Source organism: Oncorhynchus masou, chromosome 24, assembly GCF_036934945.1.
Source record: "Oncorhynchus masou masou isolate Uvic2021 chromosome 24, UVic_Omas_1.1, whole genome shotgun sequence".
NCBI classification, from domain to species: domain Eukaryota; kingdom Metazoa; phylum Chordata; class Actinopteri; order Salmoniformes; family Salmonidae; genus Oncorhynchus; species Oncorhynchus masou.
Window position 1 is genome coordinate 41,148,672 of NC_088235.1, and position 20,311 is coordinate 41,168,982.

Consider the following 20,311-nt stretch of genomic DNA (forward strand, 5'->3'; position numbering starts at 1 on the left):
ACAACTAGGAAAGCTGCCGTTACCATAAATATTACTCGCCAACATGCAATCATTGGACAATAGACTAGACGAGGTAAGATCACGAATATCCTACCAACGGGACATCAAAAACTGTAATATCCTATGTTTCACGGAATCATGGCTGAATGGGGACATGGATATTCAGCTAGCTGGATACACGGTCTGTGCGTATTTGTAAACAACAGCTGGTGCACAGAATCTAAGGAAGTCTCTAGATTTTGCTCATCTGACGTAGAGTATATTATGATAAATTGCAGGCCACACTACTTGCCTCGAGAGCTCTCAGCTATACTTTTCATGGCTGTTTATTTACCACCACAGACAGATGCCGGCACTAAGACCGCACTCAGCCAGCTGTATAAGGAAATATGCAAACAGGAATCCACTCACCCAGAGGTGGCGCACCTAGTGGCCGGAGACTTTAATGCAGGGAAACTTAAATCAGTTCTACCAAATCTCTATCAACATGTTAAATGTGCAACCAGAGGGTAAAAAATTCTAGATCACCTGTACTCCACACACAGAGATGCGTACAGAGCTCTCCCTCGCCTTCCATTTGGTAAATCCGCCCACAACTCTATCCTCTGGATTCCTGCTTACAAGCAAAAATTAAAGCAGGAAGCACCAGTGACTTGGTCTATAAAAAATGGTCAGATGAAGCAGAAGCTAAACTACCAGACTGTTTTGCTATCACAGACTGAAACATGTTCCGGGATTCTTCCGATGACATTGAGGAATACACCACATCAGTCACTGGCTTTATCAATAAGTGCATCGAGGACGTCGTCCCCACAGTGACTGTACGTACATACCCCAACCAGAAGCCATGGATTACAGGCAACATTCGCACTGAGCTAAAGGGTAGCAACAAACCACCAAACAGGCAAAGCGTCAATACAGGGCTAAGATTGAATCATACTACACCGGCTCCCATGCTCGTCGGATGTGGCAGGGCTTGCCAACTATTACAGACTACAAAGGGAAGCACAGTCGCGAGCTGTCCAGTGACACGAGCCTACCAGACGAGCTAAATCAATTCTATGCTCGCTTCGAGGCAAGCAACACTGAGGCATGCATGAGAGCATCAGCTGTTCCGGACGACTGTGTGATCACGCTCTCTGTAGCCGACGTGAGTAAGACCTTTAAACAGGTCAACATTCACAAGGCTGCGGGGCCAGATGGATTACCAGGACGTGTGTTCCGGGCATGTGCTGACCAACTGGCAGGTGTCTTCACTGACATTTTCAACATGTCCCTGATTGCTTCAAGCAGACCACCATAGTCCCTGTGCCCAAGAACACAAAGGCAAACTGCCTAAATGACTACAGACCCGTGGCACTCACGTCCGTAGCCATGAAGTGCTTTGAAATGCTGGTAATGGCTCACATCAACACCATTATCCCAGAAGCACTACACCCACTCCAATTTGCTTCCCACCCAAACAGATCCACAGATGATGCAATCTCTATTGCACTCCACACTGACCTTTCCCACCTGGACAAAAGGAACACCTACTGTATGTGAGAATGCTATTCATTGACTACAGCTCAGCGTTCAACACCAGGGTACCCTCAAAGCTCATCACTAAGCTAAGGAACCTGGGACTAAACAACTCCCTCTGCAACTGGATCCTGGACTTCCTGACGGGCCACCCCCAGATGGTGAGGGTAGGTAGCAACACATCTGCCACACTGATCCTCAACACTGCAGCTCCCCAGGGGTGCGTACTCAGTCCCCTCCTGTACTCCCTGTTCACCCACGACTGCATGGTCAGGCACGACTCCAACACCATCATTAAATTTGTAGACGACACAACAATGGTAGGCCTGATCACTGACAACGATGAGACAGCCTATATCAAATCAAATCAAATTTATTTATATAGCCCTTCGTACATCAACTGATATCTCAAAGTGCTGTACAGAAACCCAGCCTAAAACCCCAAACAGCAAGCAATGCAAGTGTAGAAGCACGGTGGCTAGGAAAAACTCCCTAGAAAGGCCAAAACCTAGGAAGAAACCTAGAAAGGAACCAAGCGGTGTGGGGTGGCCAGTCCTCTTCTAGCTGTGCCGGGTGGAGATTATAACAGAACATGGCCAAGATGTTCAAATGTTCATAAATGACCAGCATGGTCGAATAATAATAAGACAACAGTTGAAACTGGAGCAGCAACACGGCCAGGTGGACTGGGGACAGCAAGGAGCCATCATGTCAGGTAGTCCTGGAGCATGGTCCTATGGCTCAGGTCCTCCGAGAGAGAGAAAGAAAAAGAAAGAGAGAATTAGAGAGAGCACACTTAGATTCACACAGGACACCGAATAGGACAGGAGAAGTACTGCAGATATAACAAAGGGAGGAGGTCAGAGACCTGGCCGTGTGGTGCCAGAATAACAACCTATCCCTCAACGTAACCACTAAGGAGATGATTGTGGACTACAGGAAAAGGAGCACCGAGCACGTGCCCATTCTCATCGACGGGGCTGTAGTGGAGCAGGTTGAGAGCTTCAAATTCATTGGTGTCCGCATCAACAACAAACTAGAAAGGTCCAAACAGACCAAGACAGTTGTGAAGAAGGCACAACAAAGCCTATTCCCCCTCAGGAAACTAAAAAGATCCTCAAAAGGTTCTACAGCTGCAACATCGAGAGCATCCTGACCGGTTGCATCACTGCCTGGTACGGCAATTGCTCGGCCTCCGACCGCAAGGCATTAAAGAGGGTAGTGCGTACGGCCCAGTACATCACCGGGGCTAAGCTGCCTGCCATCCAGGAACTCTACACCAGGCGGTGTCAGAGGAAGGCCCTGAAAATTGTCAAAGACCCCAGTCATAGACTGTTCTCTCTACTACCGCATGTCAAGCGGTACCGGAGTGCCAAGTCTAGTCTTCTCAACAGTTTTCACCCCCAAGCCGTAAGACGCCTAAACAGGTAACCAGGTACTCGGACTATTTGCATTGTGTGCCACCCCCCAACCCCTCTTTTACGCTGCTGCTACTCTCTGTTATATATGCAAAGTCACTTTAACTATACATTCATGTACATACCACCTCAATTGGCCCGACCAACCAGTGCTCCCGCACATTGGCTAACCGGGCTATCTGCATTGTGTCCCACCACCCGCCACCACCTGCCAACCCCTCTTTTTACGCTACTGCTACCCACATGTACGTACTACCTCAATAAGCCTGACTAACCGGTGTCTGTATATAGCCTTGCTACTCTTATTTTCAAAAAATGTCTTTACTTACCTCCAAAGGGTAGGTTTAACAGAGAAAATTAAATGTAACCAAATGTAACCAAGTCATATATTATCGATTATATTATTTAAGCCTATATAGCATTTGTGATGTCATCAACAGCTATTGTTTCAATTCAACTCAGGGTTCAACTAAAAATAGATCATGCAAATAGGCCTTGGGTTTCTTTTTTGTTTTTTATAATATATTATTTGTCATTTTTTGCACTTTTTTTACACTCCAAAATCAAACGAATATGTAACGTTGTGCATACTGGCGGCAGAGAAGTCAGGCGCAGGAGAGCGAAAACTGATTTACAACGTTGTCGTTTAATAAACATAAAAAACACAGTAAACAGAACATTAAATGAATGGGTCAAACAAAACCCGGTAACGTACACAAGCACTACAAGAAACAATTCCGGACAAGGACATGGGGGAATCAGAGGGTTAAATACACAACATGTAATTGATGGAATTGAAACCAGGTGTGAGGGAAGACAAGACAAAACCAATGGAAAATGAAAGGTGGATCGGCAATGGCAAGAAAGCCGGTGACGTCGACCGCCGAACGCCGCCCGAACTACGAGAGGGACCGACTTCGGTGGAAGTCGTGACAGTATACATACGAATAACAACTTACAGACAGACACACACAAACAATGACTATAGTACCAGTCAAAAGTTTGGACACACCTACTCATTCAAGGGTTTTTCTTTATTTTAACTATTTTCTACATTGTAGAATAATAGTGAAGACATCAGAACTATACCAGGGAGTGATGCAACCAGTCAGGATGCTCTCGATGGTGCAGCTGTAGAACCTTTTGAGGATCTGTGGACCCATGCCAAATCTTTTCAGTCTCCTGAGGGTAAATAGGTTTTGTCGTGCCCGCTTCACAACTGTCATTGTGTGCTTGGACCATGTTAGTTTTTTGGTGATGAGGACACCAAGGAACTTGAAGCTCTCAACCTGCTCCACTGCAGCCGTTGATGAGAATGGGGGCGTGCTCGGTCCTCTTTTTACTGTAGTCCACAATCATCTCCTTTGTCTTGAACACGTTGAGGGAAAGGTTGTTGTCCTGGCACCACACGGCCAAGTCTTTGACCTCCTCCCTATAGGCTGTCTCATTGTTGTCGGTGATCAGACCTACCACTATTGTGTCATTGGTAAACTTAATGATGGTGTTGGAGTCGTGCCTGGCCGTGCGTTCATGAGTGAACAGGGAGTACAGGAGGGGGCTAACCACGCACCCCTGAGGGGCCCCTGTGTTGAGGATCAGCGTGGTGGATGTGTTGTTACCTACCCTTACCACCTGGGGGGCGGCCAGTCAGGAAGTCCAGGATCCAGTTGCAGAGGGAGGTGTTTAGTCCCAGGGTCCTTAGCTTATTGATGAGCTTTGAGGACACTGGTGTTGAACGCTGAGCTGTAGTCAATGAATAGCATTCTCACATAGGTGTTCCGTTTGTCCAGGTGGGAAAGGGCAGAGTGGAGTGCAATAGAGATTGCATCATATGTGGATCTGTTTGGGCGGTATGGGTCTAGGGTTTTTGGGATGATCGTGTTGATATGAGCCATGACCAGCCTTTCAAAGCACTTTGTCCTGGTAATCCATCTGGCCCTGCGGCCTCGTGAATGTTGACCTGTCTAAAGGTCTTACTCATTGGCTGCGGAGAGCGTGATCACACAGTCTTCCGGTACAGTTGGTGCTCTTATGCATGTTCCAGTGTTTTTTGCCTCGAAGCGAGCATAGAAGTAGTTTAGCTCATCCGGTAGGCTTGTGTCACTGGGCAGCTCTTGGCTGTGCTTCCCTTTGTAGTCTGTATTGCTTTGCAGGCCCTTCCACATCCGGCGAGCGTCAGAGCCGGTGTAGTAATACTCCATCTTAGTCCTGTCTTGATGCTTTGCCTGTTTGATGGTTCGTCGCAGGACATAGCGGGATTTCTTATAAGCTTCCGAGTTAGAGTCCCGCTCCTTGAAAGCGGCAGCTCTAGCCTTTAGCTCAGTGTGGATGATTTTTTTATTGATCTAGTCACTGCTGCTTCCTGCATTAATTTTAGCTTGTAAGCAGGAAACAGAGGATATAATTATGGTCAGATTGCCAACTGGAGAGCGATGGAGAGCTTTGTATGCATCTCTGTGTGTGGAGTATAGGTGTTCCAGAGTTATTTTCCCTCTGGTTGTACATTTAACATGTTGATAGAAATGAGGTAAAACTGATTTAAGGTTCCCTGCATTAAAGTCCCCAGCTACTTGGAATGCCACCTGTAGGTGAGCATTTTCTTGTTTGCTTATGGCGGAATTCTGCTCATTAAATGCTATCTTGGTGCAATCCACACTTTGAAGGTATGTAAACAGCTACAAAGAATATAGATGAGAACTCTCGGGAGTTAATGTGGTCTGCAGCTTATCATGAGAAACTCTACCTCAGGTGACCAAAAGGCTCGAGACTTCCTTAGATAGCGTGCACAAGCTGTAGTTTACAAAAATACATAAACCGCCACACCTTGTCTTACCAGACACCGCTGTTCTATCCTGCCGGTACATCGTATAACTTGTTATGGCTGCAATCCCAATACCGGGATCGATATGACAAATACCAGTGAAAATTAGAGGGCGCCAATTTCAAACCACAGAAATATCATAATTACAATTCCTAAAACATACATGTGTCTTATATCATTTTAAAGGTAATCTTGTTGTTAATCCCACCGAAGTGTCCGATTTCAAATAGGCTTTTCAGCGAAAGTACGACAAACGATTATGTTAGGTCTCCACCGAACCACAATAAGCACAGTCATTTTCCAGCGAAATATAGCATTCACAAAAAGCAGAAATAAAGATAAAATTAATCACTAACCTTGAATTATCTTCATCAGATGACACTCATAGGACTTCATGTTACACAATACATGCATGTTTTGTTTGATAAAGTTCATATTTATACTGTATAAAAAAATCTGAGTTTACATTGGCTTATAAGATTCACTAGTTCCAAAAACATCAAGTGATTTTGCATAGCCACATCGTTTCAACAGAAATACTCATCATAAATGGAGATCATAATACACGTTATACACATGGAATTATAGATATACCTCTCCTTAATGCAACCGCTGTGTCAGATTTAAAAAAAACTTTACGGAAAAAGCAACGAATGCAAAAATCTGAGACAGCGCTCAGAACAGAAGCCAACAGGAGTCAACAGAAATCAGAAAATACATGATAAATGTTTCCTTACCTTTGATGAACTTCATCAGAATGCAGTCCTAGGAATCCCAGGTCCACAATAAATGCTTGATTTGTTCGAAAATGTCCGTTATTTATGTCCAATTAGCTACTTTGGTTAGTGTGTTTGGTAAACAATTCCAAAGTCACAAAGCGCGTCCACTATAACGTGACGAAATGTCCAAAAGTTCCGTAACAGTCAGTAGAAACATGTCAAATGATGTACTGAGTCAATATTTAGAATGTTGTTTTCATATATCTTGAATAACGTTCCAACCAGAGAATTAGAATGACTTCAGATGACCGGTGGAATGTAAGTCCTTCCCCTGTGAACGCGCTTGGTGAATGCATGGTCAACTCGTGGCAGTGGTGACTATATCCTCTGTCATTCGACCCCCCTTCACATTAGTCATCAGACAAAGTTCTATTGACTGTTGACATCTAGTGGAAGGCATAGGAAGTGAAAACTCATCCATATCTCGCTGTAATTTCAATGAGAGCTTGGTTGAAAATCTGCCACCTCAGAAAAAAACAGGAAGTGGAATTTCTCAGGTTTTTGCCTGCTATATGAGTTCTGTTATACTCACAGACATAATTCAAACAGTTTTAGATACTTCAGAGTGTTTTCTATCAAATACTAATAATAATATGCAAATATTAGCAACTATGACTGAGGAGCTGGCCGTTTACAATGGGCACCTTTTCATCCAAGCTACTCAATACTGCCCCTGCAGCCATAAAAGATAAGCAGCCAGCTGTATTTTGATATTGTCGTCATTCAACCACGACTCCATGAAGCATAAGATGTTACAGTTTTTAATGTCCCGTTGCTAGTTTAATCTTCCCAATAACTTGTCCAATTTATTGTCCAAAGATTGCATGTTTGCAAACAGAGTTGAGGGGAGTTGGGGTTTATTCGATCGCCGGCCTATTCCTCAGAAGGCAGCCTGCCCTCCAACCTCTCTTTCTCCACCTCCTCTTCACGCAGATCACTGGGGTTGGGGCCTGTTCCCGAGGGAGCCGTATATCTTCTGCCTCGGGCTCGTCAGAGTCGTGAAAGAAGAAAAAGGATTCTGCTAGTCCATGGTGAGTAATCGCAGTCCTGATGTCTAGAAGGTATTTTTGGTCATAAGAGACTGTAGTGGAAACATTATGTACAACAATAGTAAAAAATAAGTTACAAACATTGCAGATAAACAAACAAAAAAACACAATCACATTTTAACAATCTATGGCCACATATTGAGATTAGCCTACTATAAATACAGTGTATTCAGACCCCTTTAATTTTTCCACATTTTGTTATGTTACAGCCTTAATCTATAATTGATTAAATTGTTTTCCCCCCTAATAAATCTCCACACAATACCCCATAATTACAAAGTTTGTCGAAAGTTTTGCAAATTTACAATTTAAAAAAAAACCTGAAATTATACATTTACATAAGTATTTAGACCCTTTACTCAGTACTTTGTAGAGGTACTTTTGGCAGCGATTACAGCCACAAGTATTCTTGGGTTTGACGCTACTGTCATGGGTCCTCCTGGCACCAGAGGGCGGATGAGACTGCCCTAGAGACTTTTATTGGACTCAGGTGTCTTATTATTTCATGATTATGTCCTTGTTAAAGAGGTGTGTTTTCTGTTGTCCATTGCAGGAGCTTGAATTGTTTACCGTGTGCGTTCGTTTCCTGTTTTCGAGTCTTAGTTTTTGTTGTTTTTTCAAGTGTACTGTGATCCTGTAGCTACTGTTTTAAGTATTACGTTTATCCTTAATCATTAATTCCTTGTCTGGTCTCTTCTTTGCACCTGGGTCCAACTTACCACATCACAGCTACAAGCTTGGCACACCTGTATTTGCGGAGTTTCTCACAAATTGTTCTGCAGTTTTTCTCAAGCTCTATCATGTTGGATGGGGATCGTCGCAACACATTTATTTTCAGTTCTTTCCAGAGATGTTAGATTGGGTTCAAGTCCGGGCTCTGGCTGGGCCACTCAAGGACATTCAGAGACTTGTCCCGAAGCCACTCCTGCATTTTCTTGGTTGTGTGCTTAGGGTCGTTGTCCTGTTGGAAGGTGAACCTTCACCCCAGTCTGAGGTCCTGAGCACTCTGGAATAGGGTTTCATAATCAATGATCTCTCTGTACTTTGCTCCGTTCATATTTCCCTTGATCCTGACTAGTCTCCCAGACCCTGCCGCTGAAAAACATCACCACAGCAGGATTCTGCCACCACCATGCTTCACAGTAGGGATGGTGCCAGGTTTCCTCCAGACGCGAAGCTTGGCATTCAATCTTGGTTTCATCAGACCAGAGAATCTTGTTTCTCATGGTCTGAAAGTCCTTTAGGTGCCAAGTGGGCTGTCATGTGCTTTTTACTGAGGAGTGGCTTCCATCTGGCCACACTACCATAAAGGCCTGCTTGGTGGAGTGCTGCAGAGATGGTTGTCCTTCTGGAAGGTTTTCCATATCCACAGAGGAGCTTTGGAGCTCTGTCAGAGTGACCATCGAGTTCTTGGTCACCTCCCTGTACAAGGCCCTTCCCCCCCGATTGCTCAGTTTGACCTGGCGGCCAGCTCTAGGAAGAGTCTTGGTGGTTCCAAGCTACTTCCATTTAAGAATGATGGAGGCTGCTGTGTTCTTGGGGACCTTCAATGCTGAAATGTTTTACCCTTCCCCAGATCTGTGCCTCGACACAATCCTGTATCGGAGCTCTAAGGACAATTCCTTCGAGCTCATGGCTTGGCAAGACAAGAAGTTTTAAGTGCCTTTGATTGTGGTATCGTAGTAGGTGCCAGGTTCTGCCCAATAGTTTCCTGTGTATCAAGAATGGTCCACCACCTAAAGGACATCCAGCCATCTTGACACAACTTTGTGAAGCATTGGAGTCAACTTGGGCCAGCATCCCTGTGGAATGCTTTCGACACCTTGTAGAGCTGATGCCTTGACCAATTGAATCCAAAAGTGGGAGTGCTACTCAATATTAGGAAGGTGTTGTTCAAGATATCATTCAAATGTTGCAGGTCTGTGGAGTTCCCTACATTTGCTATAATAATCTGTGCAGAATCTCGAACAGCATTGATCAAACTTGCATTATGTACTTTTAATGTAATCTCAGCTGCAATCCAGTTCATTTGGTTGTGCCATGTTGATTCTAAGCAATGTTGTGCTGCTATTTTTATTGACTTGGCCAAAGCTTTTGATACGGTACACCATTCCATTCTTGTGGGCTGGCTAAGGATTATTGATGTCTCTGAGGGGTCTTTGGCCTGGTTTGCTAACTACCTCTCTCAAAGAGTGCAGTGTATAACGTCAGAAAATCTGCTGTGTCAGCCACTGCCTGTCACCAAAGAACTACCCCAAGGCTCAATCCTAGGCCCCACACTCTTCTCAATTTATATCAACAACATAGCTCAGGCAGTAGGAAGCTAACCCTGATTCAGATGACCATCCTACCCATGCTAGATTACGGAGACGTAATTTATTGATCGGAAGGTAAGGATGATGGTAAGGCAGGTAAGATTGCTCTCGAGCGGCTAGATGTTCTTTACCACTAGGCCATCAGATTTGCCACCAATGCTCCTTATAGGACACATCACTGCACTCTATACTCTGTAAACTGGCCATTTCTGTATACCCGTCGCAAGACCCACTGTTGCCTATTTATAAAACCCTCTTAGGCCTCACTCCCCCCTATCTGAGATATATACTGCAGCCCTCTTCCTCCACATAAAACACCCAGTCTGCCAGTCACTTTCTCTCCTGATTTCCTCACTTCTGCACTGATGTAAAAACTCAGTTGAGGAATTGTACTTACACTGTCGCTTTCAAGCTTGGTCATGATGACCAACACATTACAGCAGTGATGGGTTCAATGAAGAAAAAAGAAGGAAAATTTCAGTTTACATTTTGATTCAATTGAATTTAAATGGAAATGACCCCAACCCTGCATCACCATTTGTCAAACCCCAAGTCATGGTGATAGTGTCAAATAGTGGGAGTGCTCCTGTGGAGAGGACATATGCTGGCATAGCCATAATCTACCAGTAATAAAACCCAGATTCTAATCTTAACACAGCTCAGGGTTTACGTCAGAAGAGACCACTGGGTGACATGTCATCTACTGATTAGAAATCCTACAGGGGAGGGAGTGTGTGTGTGTTTGTGCTTGCGTGTGCACACACGTGCAGGGGCAGAGCAGTGTCAGAGCAGAGGCCATGTTGTCCGACCTCGTTTTATGAACGTTACAACTGTAAAGCCTTCCAAAGGCTAGAATCAGGGCCAGAGCTGTGTGTGTCTGTCCTCCCTCTTCTGTTCCTTCCCTACCTCTTCTCTAGGTCCCCAAAGCACACACATCCCTGGGTCGCTCATCTTTTCAGTTCGCTGCATCTAGCGACTGGAACGAGCTGCAACAATCACTCAAACTGGACAGTTTTATCTCAATCTCTTCATTCAAAGCCTCAATCATGGACACTCTTACTGACAGTTGTGGCTGCTTTGTTGTATTGTTGTCTCTACCTTCTTGCCCTTTGTGCTGTTGTCTGTGCCCAATAATGTTTGTACCATGTTTTGTGCTGCTACCATGTTGTGTTGCTACCATGTTGTTGTCATGTTGTGTTGCTACCATGCTGTGTTGTCATGTGTTGCTGCCTTGCTATGTTGTTGTCTTAGGTCTCTCTTTATGTAGTGTGGTGTTGTCTCTTTTCTCATGATGTGTGTTCTGTCCTATATTTATATATTTTTTATTATTTTAATCCCAGCCCCCTTCCCCGCAGGAGGCCTTTTGCCTTCTGGTAGTCCGTCATTGTAAATAAGAATTTGTTCTTCTTAACTGACTTGCCTAGTTAAATAAAGCTTAAATAAAATATTTAAATGATCCTCTCTCTTCCTCCTCTTTTCTCCTCTTCTTTCTCTTCCCTACCTCTCCTCTCTCTCGCCCTCTCTTCCTTCCTTCCTCCACCTCTTCTCCTTTCCTCCTCTCTCTCTTCCTCCTCTTTTCTCCTCCTCTTTCTCTTCCCTACCTCTCCTCTCTCTCGCCCTCTCTTCCTTCCTTCCTCCACCTCTTCTCCTTTCCTCCTCTCTGTCTTCCTCCTCTTTTCTCCTCCTCTTTCTCTTCCCTACCTCTCCTCTCTCTCGCCCTCTCTTCCTTCCTTCCTCCACCTCTTCTCCTTTCCTCCTCTCTCTCTTCCTCCTCTTTTCTCCTCCTCTTTCTCTTCCCTACCTCTCCTCTCTCTCGCCCTCTCTTCCTTCCTTCCTCCACCTCTTCTCCTTTCCTCCACCTCTTCTCCTTTCCTCCTCTCTCTTCTCCTTCTCTTTTCTCCTTCTCTTTTCTCCTCCTCTTTCTCTTCCCTACCTCTCCTCTCTCTCACCCTCTCTTCCTTCCTTCCTCCACCTCTTCTCCTTTCCTCCTCTCTCTTCTCCTTCTCTCACCTCTACAGAATAACAGGGTGGGTAGGCGTGCCCCTTATTACCTAGCTGGTTACCAAAGTTGGGGATCAATGAAAACAGGATGACAAATGGACCCCCCCCCCAGGACAGGGCTTGGCCATCTGGCTATCAGAAGGCTCCCTGCTAGGACAAGACAGGAGGACAGGCCCTTGTGTCTCCTCACTCCTCCCTTCCTTCAGGGCTGTTTAGGATGATTAGGATCATTATGAGGATCTTCTGCTTTATTCTTTTTTTCTTATATGCAGCATATAAATAGGATAGTTTGGGGTCAAGGGGGGGGTTGGCCTTATTATATATATTTTGGGAAACACAGACTGAAAGGGGGTAGGGAGTGGAGCATAATTTCTTTGTTATTCTTGGTCTCATCTGTTCATCATTATAATGGATGAGTAATGAATAGTCCCAACTCGTCTTGCTCATCCCAATAAGATCAGGGTAGCCCCCCACATTAGCCTGAAAATATGAACTTGACAGACACACCCCCATATGTGTAGCAGCTTAACCATATATCAGCATATCTGAATGTTGGGCTGGTTCAGAAACACCTTGAGGGGTGAGTTACAGCTGAGCTCTGCGAAGGTTAAACACTGGTCTCTTTAGGTGCATTTATTATTGTTTTTGTTTTGTTTTTGGGGAGGCGATTATTCAGCAACGTAATAAGAAAACACCGTAGTACATCCATCGTGCGTTATGTCCACGGTAATAAAACAGTGTTTGCTGTTTGGTGTAACATATTTGTTGTTGTAATATCGCAACTGGATGTGGCAAAATCAGGAGTAACCCCATAAGCCCCCCAAAATTACTTGACAGACACACCCCTATAAGTGTAGCTAAAGCATATTTTACAGTTAGCCCACATGAAAAATACTACAGTTTACTATAGAGTACTAACAACTGTGGCAGACCAGAGGGTTTGACCAAGACGTTTCCACAGATCAGAGACAGATCAGTATTCACTGTAGTACTTTTGCTGAGGTTCTGCGACAACAACAAAAATATGCTAAAACACTACAGTGAATACTTATACCATAGTATACTATAGCATTTTTTTCATGTGGGAGGCTGTATCAGAAACACGCTGATAAATGCTTCAAAGCAACAAAATACTCATCTGAGAAGAACTTCCAGAACCACTTGAATGTTACTTTAAAGCAACTGCAGGAAGAGAGGTTACATATATTTTTGTCAGGTTTAATGAACTGACCCCAGTGCAGTGCTATAGGGCAGGAAGAACTAAGGCTAAAATCAATCAGCTGAATTGTATCAGTGATCAATCAGTGATCAGACTGTAGAGAATATATTGATCATTTAGAGTGGGATGGTGCTTGATAAGAGGAGGAGAAAGAGGCGAGAGAGGGGACGGAGGGAGATAGGGATAGAGATAAAGGTTGACATACAGAGATAAAAGTTGAGAGAGAGATAGAGGGTAATGGAAACAGAGAAAGTGGTAGAGGTGAAGAGAGAGAGTAAAATAGAAAATGGGATATTGAAAGCGTAAGGGAAGAAGAGGGGAAAAGAGACAGGAATGTTATGAAAGCAAGCTCTCAGGGAGGCCCTCCTCCCTTCTCGTTCCATTCTCTCCTCTTTTCCCTTTCTTCCTCTTGCACGTGGATCAGGGAATGCTGTTATTTCATGTTGAGGTGCCCTATTTTGGAATTCGTGAGAGAGCGCACACATCAGATGAGACTGCAGTCAAAGCTATAGATGGTCGAGATAAACAAACACAGACTGTGATATCTCCCCTCGTGTGTGTGTGTGTGCGTGTGTGCGCGCATGCGTGCGTGCATAGGGGGTATATTGTTTTAGGAATATTAAGGTGGCAGTGTCTCAAGGGGGGCAGTGGTCTCCTCTTCTCTCCTTTCACAGAACACAGCATTTAAGGAAGTACATTTAACTCTGAATGACCAGTGTATTGTACTCCAAACTGTTAGGTTTAGGATATACCATAGTGTTACAGTTTGACATGATAGAAAGTAATATAAATTGCTTCGAACATGTATTTGCTGCTCTGTCTCTGTACATGCATTACCTTCTTGTTCCTCTCTCTCTCTCTCTCTCTATTTTTCCAGACTCCAGGTCAGGAGGTGTTGTGGAGATGCAGCCCAAGAAGTAGGTTCTGGGTATGAGAAGTCCCTGTTCTCTCCCTGTCTTCCCCAGAGAACCAGGAGAACACTGGGACTCTCAAACAGGTAAAGGTCAGTGTTTGGTGTTTGTCTGCCATGTTAACGTACGAATTAGAAGAAAATCAATACATAACAATTTGGTGGGTGCTTATATTTGTCCTATTTTACACATGTGTGTATTAATTGGAAATGTGTTTTTTGCATATCCCAACTCCATTATCAACAGCAACCCTGGAGCAATTAGGGGAAGTGCCTTGCTCAAGGGCACAACAACAGATTGTTCACCCTATTGCCTCAGGGATTCAAACTCATGACATTCCAGTTACTGGCCCAATGCTCTAACCGCCAGGTTATCTGCCACCACATATCAGTGTCCTGAAACTCAGCCATTTGTCCAAGTCACGTAGAAAGTTGTTCTCCCTCTCTTTCTCTCTCTTTCTCTCTCATTCAATTCAATTCAACAGGTTTTATTGGCATGGGAAACATATGTTTACATGTCATATTATGGCTATGTAAAGTGTCGTGATGATGTATAAAAAGTTAAAGTAGTGTAAATATGGGCGTCCTGTGTGGTGCAGTGGTCTAGGGCACTGCATCGCAGTGCTAGCTGTGCCACCAGAGACCCTGGGTTCGAGCCCAGGCTCTGTCCATGGGATGACACAATTGGCCTAGCGTTGTCTGAGTTAGGCAGGGTTTGTCCTATTTTAACTGCACACTTGTTGTTTGTGTACAAAGAGTTTATAATGTCATATGTTTTTTCCCCAACACCACTTTCCATCAATTTGTACAGCAGACCCTCATGCCAAATAGATTCAAAGGCTTTTCTGAAATCAACAAAGCATGGGAAGACTTTGTCTTTGTTTTGTTTGGTTTGTTTGTCAATTAGGGTGTGCAGGGTGAATACGTGGTCTGTCATACGATGATTTGGTAGAAAGCCAATTTGACATTTGCTCAGTAGATTGTTTTCAATGAGGAAATGTACGAGTCTGCTGTTAATGATAATGCAGAGGATTTTCCTAAGGTTGCTGTTGATGCATATCCCACTATAGTTATTGGGGTCAAATTTGTCTCCACTTTTGTGGAATGGGGTGGTCATTCTCTGGTTCCAAATATTGGGGAAGATACCAGAGCTAAGGATGATGTTTTAGTATCGCCAATTGGAATTTGTTGTCTGGATATTTTATCATTTCATTTAGGATGTCATCACCACAGGCCTTTTGTTGGAAGGTTTTTTTATTTTGTTATTTCATTCATTCTCTCTCTCTCTCTCTCTCTCTCTCTCTCTCTCTCTCTCTCTCTCACTCACACAGAGAGAGAGATGTAAATTGATGTCTCGCCAAAGGCTTTGAAGGTGCTGTTTGAGATAAATTTAACTGATGAATAGCAGTGACAGCGGAGGAGGATACACAGACACGCACACACACTTAAAGTGTGTGATAGCATAGGGACGAAGGGTCACGGGTCATGGCTAGTTCTGTGTCACTGTGGGGGAGAGGGTGGGGGTGACACTGCCGGAGAGTAAGTCAAATCAAATGTATTTATATAGCCCTTCGTACATCAGCTGATATCTCAAAGTGCTGTACAGAAACCCAGCCTAAAACCCCAAACAGCAAGCCAAGCAATGCAGGTGTAGAAGCACAGTGGCTAGGAAAAACTCCCTAGAAAGGCCAAAACCTAGGAAGAAACCTAGAGAGGAACCAGGCTATGTGGGGTGGCCAGTCCTCTTCTGGCTGTGCTGGGTGGAGATTATAACAGAACATGGCCAAGATGTTCAAATGTTCATAAATGACCAGCATGGTCCAATAATAATAAGGCAGAACAGTTGAAACTGGAGCAGCAGCATGGCCAGGTGGACTGGGGACAGCAAGGAGTCATCATGTCAGGTAGTCCTGAGGCATGGTCCCAGGGCTCAGGTCCTCCGAGAGAGAGAAAGAAAGAGAGAATTAGACAGAGCACACTTAAATTCACACAGGACACCGAATAGGACAGGAGAAGTACTCCATATATAACAAACTGACCCTAGCCCCCGACACATAAACTACTGCAGCATAAATACTGGAGGCTGAGACAGGAGGGGTCAGGAGACACTGTGGCCCCATCCGAGGACACCCCCGGACAGGGCCAAACAGGAAGGATATAACCCCACCCACTTTGCCAAAGCACAGCCCCCACACCACTAGAGGGATATCTTCAACCACCAACTTACCATCCTGAGACAAGGCCGAGTATAGTATATATAAGTAAGTGAGAGAGCTTTTTAAGGTGCTCCTGGTTATAAGGATTGAATAGCTTGTGTACTCATTAGCTAGATCAGTTGGGATTATTATGCCACGTTTGCCCTCTCTAGTACAATCCACTTATAGTGACTAGTGGGTGTTGGGCTCCTAGAGGGGGGGGGGGGGGTGAGCAGAGAGATAAAGTTCTGCTCCCCATCTTGTTGCAGCTTCAACCCTATGGCTCCAGTTTGTGTGGTGATAGTGGTGTGTGGTCTTCACAGCTGCTGTCCTTTCCTCTTTCCTCTGTCTCCATTACCAGGTTTCGCCTCTCCTGCTGTCCCCTGTCACTCGCCTCAAATGTTCCCTCTTCCCAGCCCAGCTGTCCCCTTCACTCACAGGCTTCTGTGTCTCTTTCTGTCCTCTGCCACTCGTTGTCCCGCTCTCCGTTCCCTCCTGTCTCTCTTCATACACTCTCTCTGTCTTCTACCTCTCGTTGTCCCTCTCTCCCTTCCCTCCTCTCTCTTCATACACTCTCTCTGTCCTCTGCCTCTTGTTGTCCCTCTCTCTCTTCCCTCCTGTCTCTTTTCATACACTCCCTCTGTCCTCTGCCTCTCGTTGTCCCTCTCTCCATTCTCTACATACGCTCTCTCTGTCTCTCTTCTTTCTCTTTTCCATGTGTCTTCCTGCGCCGTCTCTCTTTCTCTTTGTGAAAAGAGAGGTAGAGAGCGAGAGAGGTAGAAAGAGAATGAGCAATGGAGAGGGAGAGTGGGCTGTACTGCTGGGACTTAATGAAGCTAATGGGCAGAGTAAACACACCATTGACCTAAAGTGGACAGATTTGTGTCTATTCGTGTGTGCGTGCCTGTAGGCTCTGTGTGTTTGCGTTCATGGCTGTGTGCGTGTGTGTGTGTGTGTGTTTAATGGTGGACGCTTGTTAGGTCTTCGCTCTGTCTCATAAATCCAGTTATAATAGGGAGTTGTGTGTCTGAGTGATTTGCAACCTGCTTCCTTCTATTGTTCTGGCCAACACTGGGACTTTCTCTCTCTCTCTCTCTCATTCTCTCTCATTCTCTCTCTCTCTCATTCTCTCTCTCTCTCTCATTCTCTCTCTCTCTCTCACGCACACACACAAACCAGACACACTGACCACAACTTTCCATCTTGAGTTCTATTTTTAGCACTGAGAGGTTGCTGATGCTAGCAGTAGGAATGTGCCATGTCACAGAGTTGAGGTTAGTTCAGCTCACTCCCACCTCACTCCCTGTTACCAATACCTTTGGAGAGTGGGGAGTTCCTTTATTTGATAAATACTGGCTGGAAAGAGGAGGGAGATTGAGGGAGAAAGATAGAGAGGGAGGGAGAAAGAGAGAGAATGGGATGGATACTCTCATTAGAAGTATACTGACCCTAGTGTGTCTCACTCTCTGTCCATCTCTCTCTCTGTCTCTCTCTCTCTCTCTCTCTCTCTCTCTCTCTCTGTCTCTCTCTCTCTCTCTCTCTGTCCATCTCCCATCCCTCTCTCCCATTCTCTCTCATTCCATCTCTCTCTCTCTCTGTCCCCCTCTCTCTCTCTCTCTCTCTATGTCCATCTCCCATCCCTCTCTCCCACTGTCTCTCTCTCTCTCTCTCTCTCTCTCTCTGTCCATCTCTCATCCCTCTCTCCCATTGTCTCTCTCTCTCTCTCTCTCTCTCTCTCTCTCTCTCTGTCCATCTCCCATCCCTCTCTCCCATTCTCTCTCATTCCATCTCTCTCTCTCTGTCCCTCTCTCTCTCTCTCTCTCTATGTCCATCTCCCATCCCTCTCTCCCACTGTCTCTCTCTCTCTCTCTCTCTCTCTCTCTCTCTCTCTCTCTCTCTGTCCATCTCTCATCTCTCTCTTCCATTGTCTCTCTCTCTGTCCATCTCCCATCTCTCTCTCTCTCTCTCTCTCTCTCTCTCTCTCTCTCTCTCTCTCTCTCCAGTGTTCACTCATTTCTCTAATTGCTTTTCCATGGCAGCTCACACAGCAATAAAACTAGATTTGTTTAGTTCATAGAGGCCGGTGCGGACACACACACACACACACACACACACACACAAATACACACCCATTATACTAAAATGTCCACTCATGCAGTCTGTGTGCTCTAATTCTGTGCAGATGGACGTTTATTCACAGCTGTGTGTGTGAGAGTGTATGTGTGTATGGTATGTGTGCTTGCATGCGTGTTATGTAACTCTACTCCCTTTCCTCTGGGTTAATTAGGTTCACATCTCTTTTCCCGCTCTCTTTCCATCTCCTTCCTTCCTCTACCCCCCCCCCCCCACCCCCCATCTCTACTTCTTTCTCTCAATCTCTCTCCTGCCGCAACTGTAGTTCCTAATTTCAGTAGGCTGATGGTATATCATTTAAATTACAGATGGATATACTGTATCTAGTCCCCAGTTCTGCAGGGTGTTTAACCACCATATCAGGATGAGTGGATAGAGAGGCTTACTGTGGTATAATCCACTTACCATCTATGGTTACCACAGGCTTTGATTGGGACAGGATTTGTCACCAGGGTCTGAGGGGGTTAAAGCTGGTTAAAGGGATGCTGTAGATCACCCCCAAAATAAAAGTTAGAGACAGTCAGAGGTAAACTGAGAACGAGAGAGGCATGGAAAGGGAGAGAGAGAAAAAAGAAAGATGCAGGAGAGAGCATGCAGACAGGATTAAAAAGAGGAGGGAAGTTGGGGGATCTGTGCGTGTGTGTATTTGATTTTGTATTTTCTATGGATCCCCACTAGCTGCTGCCAAGGCACAGTGTGCCAAGGCAGCAGCTACTCTTCCTGGGGTCCAGCAAAACATTACAATATATTCACAGATTTCACAACACACTGTGTGCCCTCAGGCCCCTACTCCACCACTACCACATATCTACAGTACTAAATCCATGTGTACGTGTGTGTATAGTGCGTATGTTACCGTGTGTGTGTATGCATGTGTCTGTGCCTGTTTGTTGTGCTTCACAGTCCCTGCTGTTCCATAAGATTTATTTGTATTTGTTTTTTAAATCTAATTTTACAGCTTGCATCAGTTACTTGATGTGGAATAGAATTCCATTTAGCCGTGGCTCTGTGCTCTGTACTGTGCTCCTCCCATAGTCTGTTCTGAACTTGGGGACTGTGAAGACACCTCTGGTGACATGTCTTGTGGGGTATGCATGGGTGTCCGAGCTGTGCGCCAGTAGTTCAAACACAGCTCGGTGCATTCAACATGTCAATACCTCTCATAAATACAAGTAGTGATGAAGTCAATCTCTCCTCCACTTTGAGCCAGGAGAGATTGACGTGCACATTATTAATATTACCTCTCTGTGTACATCCAAGGGCCAGCCGTGCTGCCCTGTTCTGAGCCAATTGCAATTTTCCTATGTCCCTTTTTGTGGCACCTGACCACATGACTGAACAGTAGTCCAGGTGCAACAAAACTAGGGCCTGTAGGACCTGCCTTGTTGATAGTACTGTTAAGAAGGTAGAGCAGCACTTTATTATGGACAGACTTCTCCCCATCATAGCTACTGTTGTAACCATATATTTGGACCATAACCGTTTACAATCCAGGGTTACTCCAAGCAGTTTCGTCACATCAACTTGCTGAATTTCCTCGTTATTTATTACAAGATTTAGTTGAGGTTCAGGGTTTAGTGAATTATTTGTCCCAAATACAATGCTTTTAGTTTGTAACTAACTGCAGCTCTTTGTTAAGTGTTGCAGTGATTTCAGTCGCTGTAGCAGCTGACATGTATAGTGTTGAGTCATCTGTATACATAGACACACTGGCTTTACTCAAGGCCAGTGGCACGTCGTTAGTAAAGATTGAAAAAGTAAGGGGCCAAGACAGCTGCCCTGGGGAAATCCTGATTCTACCTGGATTATGTTGGAGAGGCTTCCATTAAAGAACACCCTCTGTGTTCTGTTAGACAGGTAACTCTTTATCCAATATAGCAGGGGGTGTAAAGCCATAACACATACATTTTTCCAGCAGCAGACAACGATCAATAATGTCAAAAGCCACAC

General features: G+C 44.8%; 1 protein-coding gene across 1 annotated transcript in view; it reads left to right on the plus strand.

The window, feature by feature from the left end:
• LOC135512183 (leucine zipper putative tumor suppressor 2 homolog) overlaps positions 1 to 20,311 on the plus strand; it is a 93,857-nt gene that overhangs the window by 36,742 nt on the left and 36,804 nt on the right. Inside the window, exons 2-3 of the mRNA XM_064933915.1 lie at positions 7,473 to 7,570; positions 14,001 to 14,120. The gene's annotated coding sequence lies outside the window, so the exon portion shown is untranslated. The remainder of the gene's footprint in view (positions 1 to 7,472; positions 7,571 to 14,000; positions 14,121 to 20,311) is intronic.